The following is a 10660-nucleotide window of genomic DNA, read 5'->3' as shown; positions in this document are numbered from 1 at the left end:
TTCGAGATCCCTGAGGAATCGCCACACTGACTTCCACAATGGTTGAACTAGTTTCCAGTCCCACCAACAGCGTAAAAGTGTTCCTATTTCTCCACATCCTCTCCAGCACCTGTTGTTTCCTGATTTTTTAATGATGGCCATTCTAACTGGTGTGAGATGGTATCTCACTGTGGTTTTGATTTGCACTTCTCTGATGGCCAGTGATGATGAGCATTTCTTCATGTGTTTTTTGGCTGCATAAATGTCTTCTTTGGAGAAGTGTCTGTTCATGTCCTCTGCCCACTTTTTGATGGGGTTGTTTGTTTTTTTCTTGTAAATTTGTTTGAGTTCATTGTAGATTCTGGATATTAGCCCTTTGTCAGATGAGTAGGTTGCAAAAATTTTCTCCCACTGTGTAGGTTGCCTGTTCACTCTGATGATAGTTTCTTTTGCTGTGCAGAAGCTCTTTAGTTTAATGAGATCCCATTTGTCGATTTTGGCTTTTGTTGCCATTGCTTTTGGTGTTTTAGACATGAAGTCCTTGCCCACGCCTATGTCCTGAATGGTATTGCCTAGGTTTTCTTGTAGGATTTTAATGGTTTTAGGTCTAACATGTAAGTCTTTAATCCATCTTGAATTAATTTTTGTATAAGGTGTAAGGAAGGGATCCAGTTTCAGCTTTCTACATATGGCTAGCCAGTTTTCCCAGCACCATTTATTAAATAGGGAATCCTTTCCCCATTTCTTGTTTTTGTCAGGTTTATCAAAGATCAGATAGTTGTAGCTATGCGGCATCATTTCTGAGGGCTCTGTTCTGTTCCATTGATCTATGTCTCTGTTGTGGTACCAGTACCATGCTGTTTTGGTTACTGTAGCCTTGTAGTATAGTTTAAAGTCAGGTAGTGTGATGCCTCCAGCTTTGTTCTTTTGGCTTAGGATTGACTTGTCGATGCAGGCTCTTTTTTGGTTCCATATGAACTTTAAAGTAGTTTTTTCCAATTCTGTGAAGAAAGTCATTGGTAGCTTGATGGGGATGGCATTGAATCTATAAATTACCTTGGGCAGTATGGCCATTTTCACGATATTGATTCTTCCAACCCATGAGCATGGAATGTTCTTCCATTTGTTTGTATCCTCTTTTATTTCATTGAGCAGTGGTTTGTAGTTCTCCTTGAAGAGGTCCTTCACATCCCTTGTAAGTTGGATTCCTAGGTATTTGATTCTCTTTGAAGCAATTGTGAATGGGAGTTCACTCATGATTTGGCTCTCTGTTTGTCTGTGATTGGTGTACAAGAATGCTTGTGATTTTTGTACATTAATTTTGTATCCTGAGACTTTGCTGAAGTTGCTAATCAGCTTAAGGAGATTTTGGGCTGAGACAATGGGGTTTTCTAGATATACAATCATGTCATCTGCAAACAGGGACAATTTGACTTCCTCTTTTCCTAATTGAATACCCTTTATTTCCTTCTCCTGCCTGATTGCTCTGGCCAGAACTTCCAGCACTATGTTGAATAGGAGCGATGAGAGAGGGCATCCCTGTCTTGTGCCAGTTTTCAGAGGGAATGCTTCCAGTTTTTGCCCATTCAGTATGATATTGGCTGTGGGTTTGTCGTAGATAGCTCTTATTATTTTGAGATACGTCCCATCAATACCTAATTTATTGAGAGTTTTTAGCATGAAGGGTTGTTGAATTTTGTCAAAGGCCTTTTCTGCATCTATTGAGATAATCATGTGGTTTTTGTCTTTGGTTCTGTTTATATGCTGGATTACATTTATTGATTTGCGTATGTTGAACCAGCCTTGCATCCCAGGGATGAAGCCCACTTGATCATGGTGGATAAGCTTTTTGATGTCCTGCTGGATTCGGTTTGCCAGTATTTTATTGAGGATTTTTGCATCAATGTTCATCAAGGATATTGGTCTGAAATTCTCTTTTTTGGTTATGTCTCTGCCAAGTTTTGGTATCAGGACGATGCTGGCTTCGTAAAATGTGTTAGGGAGGATTCCCTCTTTTTCTATCGATTGGAATAGTTTCAGAAGGAATGGTACCAGTTCCTCCTTGTACCTCTGGTAGAATTCAGCTGTGAATCCATCAGGTCGTGGACTCTTTTTGGTTGGTAAGCTATTGATTATTGCCACAATTTCAGAACCTGTTATTGGTCTATTCAGAGATTCAACTCCTTCCTGGTTTAGTCTTGGGAGGGTGTATTTGTCGAGGAATTTATCCATTTCTTCTAGATTTTCTAGTTTATTTGCATAGAGGTGTTTGTAGTATTCTCTGATGGTAGATTGTATTTCTGTGGGATCGGTGGTGATATCCCCTTTTTCGTTTTTTATTGCATCTATTTGATTCTTCTCTCTTTTCTTCTTTATTAGTCTTGCTAGCGGTCCATCAATTTTGTTGATCTTTTCAAAAAACCAGCTCCTGGATTCATTAATTTTTTGAAGGGTTTTTTGTGTCTCTATTTCCTTCAGTTCTGCTCTGATTTTAGTTATTTCTAGCCTTCTGCTAGCTTTTGAATGTGTTTGCTCTTGCTTTTCTAGTTCTTTTAATTGTGATGTTAGGGTGTCAATTTTGGATCTTTCCTGCTTTCTCTTGTGGGCATTTAGTGCTATAAATTTCCCTCTACACACTGCTTTGAACGTGTCCCAGAGATTCTGGTATGTTGTGTCTTTGTTCTCGTTGGTTTCAAAGAACATCTTCATTTCTGCCTTCATTTCATTATGTACCCAATAGTCATTTAGGAGCAGGTTGTTCAGTTTCCATGTAGTTGAGCGGTTTTGACTGAGTTTCTTAATCCTGAGTTCTAGTTTGATTGCACTGTGGTCTGAGAGACAGTTTGTTATAATTTCTGTTCTTTTACATTTGCTGAGGAGAGCTTTACTTCCAACTATGTGGTCAATTTTGGAATAGGTGTGGTGTGGTGCTGAAAAAAATGTATATTCTGTTGACTTGGGGTGGAGAGTTCTGTAGATGTCTATTAGGTCCACTTTATATAGAGCTGAGTTCAATTCCTGGATATCCTTGTTAACTTTCTGTCTCGTTGATCTGTCTAATGCTGACAGTGGGGTGTTAAAATCTCCCATTATTATTGTGTGGGAGTTTAAGTCCCTTTGTAGGTCACTGAGGACTTGCTTTATGAATCTGGGTGCTCCTGTGTTGGGTGCATATATATTTAGGATAGTTAGCTCTTCTTGTTGAATTGATCCCTTTACCATTATGTAATGGCCTTCTTTGTCTCTTTTGATCTTTGTTGGTTTAAAGTCTATTTTATCAGAGACTAGGATTGCAACCCCTGCCTTTTTTTGTTTTCCAGTTGCTTGATAGATCTTCCTCCATCCCTTTATTTTGAGTCTATGTGTGTCTCTGCACATGAGATGGGTTTCCTGAATACAGCACACTGATGGGTCCTGACTCCTTATCCAGTTTGCCAGTCTGTGTCTTTTGATTGGAGCATTTAGCCCATTTACATTTAACGTGAATATTGTTATGTGTGAATCTGATCCTGTCATTATGATGTTAGTTGGTTATTTTGCTCGTTAGTTGCTATAGTTTCTTCCTAGCCTCGATGGTCTTTACAATTTGGCATGTTTTTGCAGTGGCTGGTACCGGTTGTTCCTTTCCATGTTTAGTGCTTCCTTCAGGAGCTCTTTTAGGGCAGGTCTGGTGGTGACAAAATCACTCAGCGTTTGCTTGTCTGTAAAGTATTTTATTTCTCCTTCACTTATGAAGCTTAGTTTGGCAGGATAGGAAATTCTGGGTTGAAAATTCTTTTCTTTAAGAATGTTGAATATCAGCCCCCACTCTCTTCTGACTTGTAGAGTTTCTGCTGAGAGATCAGCTGTTAGTCTGATGGGCTTCCCTTTGTGGGTAACCTGACCTTTCTCTCTGGCTGCCCTTAACATTTTTTCCTTCATTTCAACTTTGGTGAATCTGACAATTATGTGTCTTGGAGTTGCCCTTCTCGAGGAGTATCTTTGTGGCGTTCTCTGTATTTCCTGAATCTGAATGTTGGCCTGCCTTGCTAGATTGGGGAAGTCCTCCTGGATAATATCTTGCAGAGTGTTTTCCAACTTGGTTCCATTCTCCCCATCATTTTCAGGTACACCAATCAGACATAGGTTTGGTCTTTTCACATAGTCCCAAATGTCTTGGAGGCTTTGTTCATTTCTTTTTATTCTTTTTTCTCTAAACTTCCCTTCTCTCTTCATTTCATTCATTTCATCTTCCATCAGCGATACCCTTTCTTCCAGTTGATCGCATCTGCTACTGAGGCTTCTGCAATCTTCGCGTAGTTCTCGAAACTTGGCTTTCAGCTCCATCAGCTCCTTTAAGCCCTTCTCTCCATTGGTTATTCTAGTTATCCATTCTTCTAATTTTTTTTCAAAGTTTTTAACTTCTTTGCTATTGTTTTGAATTTCCTCTCGTAGCTCAGAGTAGTTTGATCGTCTGAAGCCTTCTTCTCTCAACTCATCAAAGTCATCCTCCGTCCAGCTTTGTTCCGTTGCTGGTGAGGAACTGCGTTCCTTTGGAGGAGGAGAGGTGCTCTGTTTTTTAGAGTTTCCAGTTTTTTTGCTCTGTTTTTTCCCCATCTTTGTGGTTTTATCTCCTTTTTGTCTTTGATGATGGTGATGTCCAGATGGGTTTTTGGTGTGGATGTCCTTTCTGTTTGTTAGTTTTCCTTCTACCAGACAGGACCCTCAGCTGCAGGTCTGTTGGAGTTTACTAGAGGTCCACTCCAGACCCTGTTTGGCTGGGTGTCAGCAGCGGTGGCTGCAGAACAGCGGATTTTCGTGAGACCACAAATTCAGCTGTCTGATAGTTCCTCTGAAAGTTTTGTCTCAGAGGAGTACCCGGTTGAATGAGGTGTCAGTCTGTCCCTACTCGGGGGGGTGCCTCCCAATTAGGCTGCTCAGGGGTGAGGGACCCACTTTAGGAGGCAGTCTGTCCGTTCTCAGATCTCCAGCTACGTGCTGGGAGAACCACTACTCTCTTCAAAGCTGTCAGTCAGACAGGGACATTTAAGTCTGTGGAGGTTCTTGCTGAGTTTTTGTTTGTCTGTGCCCTGCCCCCAGACGTGGAGCCTACAGAGGCAGGCAGGCCTCCTTGAGCTGTGGTGGGCTCCACCCAGTTCGAGCTTCCTGGCTGCTTTGTTTACCTAAGCAAGCCTGGGCAATGGCGGGCGCCCCTCCCCCAGCCTCGCTGTCACCTTGCAGCTTGATCTCAGACTGCTGTGCTAGCAATCAGCGAGACTCCGTGGGCATAGGACCCTCCGAGCCAGGTGCGGGACACAATCTCCTAGTGTGCCGTTTTCCAGGCCCGTTGGAAAAGCGCAGTATTAGGATGGGACTGACCCGATATTCCAGGTGCGGTCTGTTTCCCCTTTCTTTGACTAGGAAAGGGAACTCCCTGACCCCTTGTGCTTCCCGAGTGAGGCAATGCCTCGCCCTGCTTTGGCTCGTGCACAGTGCGCTTCACCGACTGTCCTGCACCCACTGTTAGGCACTCCCTAGTGAGATGAAACCGGTACCTCAAGCAGAAATGCAGAAATCACCGGTCTTCTGTGTCGCTGGGGCTGGGAGCTGGAGACCGAGGTTCTGACATTTCTTTCTTCATCTTGCGAATTACAATTGGCCTTCCTTTTAGTCTCAGCACTGCCATTTTAATACTGGCTTTTGTCACCTTATCCCTGACTGTCATAGGCTCCTAACTAGTCTTCCTTATCTCCAGTCTCTTCCCATCGAAAGGCATCCTCTACAATGCATATTGCCAGATTAGTCTACCCACACACTGCTTTCAGCGTTTCACTGTCTTACTCAAAATTCTTTCCTGGTTCACTATTGTCCATAAGACAAGTCAAAACCCTTTTGTCAGAAATTCAAGAGGGTCTTTTGAATCTTATTTTCCATTATTCCCCAGTAAAGGTCTCTCTTCTCTAGCTAAGTTGGTCTTTTCATTCTCTTTCCAGACAAGACTTGGATTTTCTCACCTCTGTCTTTATTCTTCCTGTCCCCCACACTGGAATGCCCTCCCTTTCTTCTTGGGCTGCCCTTTCTGTATTCAGTTTCCAAGGCCAGGCTTAAGTCCTACTTCCTGTTTGAGGCCTTCTCTGCTGACTCTTACCCACAGTGACCGTCCAGGTCACTCCTAGAGTAATTATTGTCTCTATCAGTCATTGGGCACTTTTACTGTCTTTTAACATTACTTCTACTGTTATCTTGAATTGTTATTTAACTATTCATGTATGTGTGTCTTGAGTTCCCACCTATAAACCCCTTGAGTTACTGTGATAGAAAGGAAAGAGCATAGAACAGAAAAGCAGAAGACCCAAGTCTGAGCTCTGGTTCAGAAAATGGGGCTCAGGTGTGTCATCTTGGATGAGTCACTCAGACTCTCTGAACCACAATTTCATCATCTTTAAAAAGAAGATAATTATCTCAACTTTAAGTACCTCTTCAGATTCTGGTGAAGCTTTAAGTACCTCTTCAGATTCTGGTGCTTAATAAATATTTGCTGAATGATTATACGTTAGTAATTCAGTTTATTGTTTCTTCTTCCGAGTATATTTCCACTTTGAGAGGCCACAGGGACCCCAAGGAATTAAAGGCCTAGGGGACTTTAGGAACAAGGGTGGTGGGAGGGCATTGGAAAGATGTTTTGAGGGGAAGTAGACATAATCAGCATCTTTCACATTCCACTCTGTGGGCTACTCACTACTTGGCCTGCCTGTAAGGCTAACCTGGATGCAGGGGGGAGGGGAAGGTGACACATTCTGAGCTTTCACTTTGCTTACGTTTTCTATTCCTTCATCCAACAATCCTCAGCTGGTTAAGTTAAATGCTTCACTCAAGACTCTGCTCTCCTTCACTGATGTGATGAAAGCCAGCATTTGGTAAAGGAAGTGATAAGGAGTAGTAGAGAGAACAATTTTCATCAGATAACTGGACTTGACTTTGAATCCTTGATCTGATACTCACTAGCTGCATGATCTCGGCAACTTACTTGATCTCTCTGAACTTCAGTTTCCTCGTTGATAAATTGGGATAAGAATACCCATTTGACAAGGCTGTTGCAAAAAGTCAATGGACTAATGGATGACAAAACATCACTTACAATTCCTGTGGGTGGGAACTTCCTTTCAATGGTTTTCAACTTTAGCATAGCTGGACATGGAACAAGAACTCCCATTCAAGTACTAATCAGGCCCGACCCTTCTTGGCTTCCGAGATCAGATGAGATTGGGCACGTTCATGGTGGTATGGCCATAGATCATGGAACCAGAACTCTATATTTGAATCTGCTGCTTAGATGTGATAGTTAAGATCATGACAAAGAATGAACCTTCGAGTGTGAGAAGCAGAGGGCTAAGAACTGATCACCAAGGGACGGCCATAGCGATGGATTTGGAGGAAACAGTTTGGGACTCTGGCATTGCATCGAGGGAGAAGAGAGTTTCAGAAACAGGGATTTAGGATAGTTATTTAAAAAACAAAAACAAAAACTTTGAATAAAAAAAGAGAAAGATTAAGAAAGCAATCAACAGTGTCAAATGCCTAAGAAAATTCAAGGAGGATGTGATGCTCAGAAACACTCAATAAAAAATACTTGATTCTCTGCCAAACTGGCTTTATGCATACAATAGATAATAGCCAATGGCATTGACTAAAGAGGCCAATTTTAAATAGCTTTTGTAATCAAGAACTTTTTACATGCATTTCTTGGTGACCACACCTCTTTCCAAAGTTTCTTGATGACCACACCTCTTTCCAAAGTTTTCAGAATAACCCACTTAATGGGTTACTTGCCATAACTGCAGAGCTGATATTTCCCATATGAGATGAGATGTGGCTTGTCATCAAAAGGAAGAGCAGAAATACCTGAGTGGAACCAAAGAGTGAGTCTGTCTATGAGGGTACCTTGGTATAGGTTTGATTACCAGAGCTTATGTATTTGGGTCACAAGATGGGAAGAAAAATTATCCCTTCTTGGGTCAAAGTATAAATTATTAAAATGTAAGAACTCTTCCAGAGAGAGAGGAAGATGAAATCTTTCTTGAAGCAGATTGGTTATTATTGTCTATTTTGTACCACAGTTTGGGGTCCTAGTCCTGTTTTTGGATCTACTGATGGAAAGAAGGAAGTAAATGTACTGGGGCCAGGCGCGGTGGCTCACGCCTGTAATCCCAGCACTTTGGGAGGCTGAGGCAAGTGGATCACCTGAGGTCAGGAGTTTGAGACCAGCCTGGCCAACATGGTGAAACCTTGTCTCTACTAAAAATACAAAAATTAGCTGGGCATGATGGTGCACGCCTGCAATCCTAGCTACTCGGGATGCTGAGGCAGGAGAATCGCTTGAACCTGGGAGACAGAGTTTGCAGTGAGCCGAGATCATGTCACTGCACTCCAGCCTGGGTGACAGAGCGAGACTCCAACTCAAAAAAATGAAAGAAAACAAATGTACTGGGAAAACTTAGGAGAAGAATCAACTGATATCCTCTCAAGGATCACCACGCTGATGGCACCTACCCAATTTGTGTTACGTCTCACTGATGTTTAACTTACTGCTCTTTGTAAATCTCATTCCCTTCACTAAATCAATAGCAATGTGAATAAAACATTTTTTTTTACCCACTCTAAATATTGCTAGATCCCTTTCCAGAGGGTAGCTGCTGTTCTGGTTCTTTGAGGATTTAAGCTGGTTTGATTTTTTTTTAACGTTTTTGTCTTTATTTCTCTAATGAAATTTTCTCAAATACATTTTCCAGGTGCTACTAAATTTTGAAGGGGCTGGGTTTAATGTTGTTAAGCAGGTGTCTTTACTACAGGATTTATCTGGAGCCCTTAACATCATAATATCCTCTGTGAATTTCTAAGAGGAGGGGGTTCTACGTGCAGTACCTACCAGACTTATGGACCAAGGAACCATTTTTTCCTGCAAGGCACATCTCAAGGACCTCCTATGCCAAGACACATTTTAGGAGGCACTATTCTAGTAAGGGAAACCTACTATCTGGAAACCACCTAGTCAGAGGGCAGGAGTTAGCTTATGTCTCCTGCACTCCTAGATTTCTTCTCTCCACCATGGGCAGATACAGGCCAAGAAAAGTTCTTTTCTTTTTTCGTATGTAGAAATGTAAAAAATACTTTTCTACATTTTCCAGGAAATCGCACAGCTTTTCAAATTGGATGGAAAAGTTTTCCCCTGTCCTAATAATAAGTAAAATACTTTCCCTGGAAACCTTTCCCTTTTGAGGTAGTCCATCAATTAGGAATGCATTTGACTGTATGTAACAGAAACCCATGGTGAGGGCTCAACAAGGTATGCGTTTCTTGTGTGTGTTTGTTTTATCAAAAAAATCCCCATGTCAGCAATACAGGGTAGGTACAGATGCTCAAGAAAATGCTTACAGCTTCCTGCTTTACCATCTCTTTAATGTATGTTTTTAATCTTTGTGGTTATAAAATGGCTGCTCAACTTCCAAGTACCTTGTCTGTGTTCTACATGGGAGGAAAGGAGTAAAGGTATATAGCAAGGGGCTAAAGAATCCGGTAAACTAAGCCCTTTTTCTTTATCAGGAAAACAATAGCCTTTCCAGAAACACCACCCAGTAGACTTCTGCTTACACCTCACTAGTTAGAGCTAGGTCATGGGGCCACCCCCAGCTATGTGTATGGGAAGCTGAGTATATTGCTGCCCCAAACGGACAGGGTGTTTTCTGAGTAAAGAAGACAGGGATAATAATAAGTATTGGGTAGGATACTAGCAGGGTCTGTTACATACTGTTTGTTTTTTTTCCTTCTGACTTAAAAACTGATTCTTCCATGATAACCTTCTGTAATACAACAAAACTCCTTTCTGAGAAAGTTCTGTAACAAAAGCAAGATTAACAGTATGCAACCTTTTATCATATCTATTACAAACTTAACTTCTCGGAAAACCAAGAACCTAATAAATCTTGAATTCAACAATTGAAATTCCTCCAAATTGTCTTGTACTCATTGTGTACATACTATTGTAGCCTGACATTGTCACTTCCATTTCACATGCAAAGTTTTATACAGTCTGCATGTGAGAATGCTTAATGTATAGTAAATCAGCATTAATAACCATCAGCTGAATTTGAGCAGTCATCCAATAGATCGACGTAGGTGTCTGACTTATTTCTCTGTCTTCCCCAGTGCCTAGAACATAATAGGTGGTCAATAAATATTGCTGAATGAAGTGAGTGAATGAGTGAATATCTGAGGTGTCCAGGAAGACCTGTCAGGGCCCTACGTTATCAAGGAAGATCTAGCCCCAAGTAGGAAAGGACCAGCCTTGACGAGGAGAAGATAGCAGAAAAACTGAACTGTCAACAGTTGATTCAAAAGCAATTCTTTATATATTGGTTAATTTTGGTGCACCAGAGATGGTTTTGGAAAACTTTTATGCATTTTTAAATATCTTTGTTTTTCAAAATTTGAGTTTTTATTTTTAACTTATTAAGGCATTGCCAAAACAGCAGGTCTGGCACAACTGTCTAAAAATGAATTAGGAATAAAATTCCAAAAATGTAGGAGCAATAATCCCACATCTGAAAAGCTATGGATTTTTATTAAATTTTTAAAACGGCTGGGCATGATGGCTCACGCCTGTAATCCCAGCATTTTGGGAGGCCGAGGCAGGCAGAGGTCAAGA

Source organism: Symphalangus syndactylus, chromosome X, assembly GCF_028878055.3.
Source record: "Symphalangus syndactylus isolate Jambi chromosome X, NHGRI_mSymSyn1-v2.1_pri, whole genome shotgun sequence".
In the NCBI taxonomy this organism is placed as follows: Eukaryota; Metazoa; Chordata; class Mammalia; order Primates; family Hylobatidae; genus Symphalangus; species Symphalangus syndactylus.
This window is presented reverse-complemented; position numbering follows the sequence as displayed.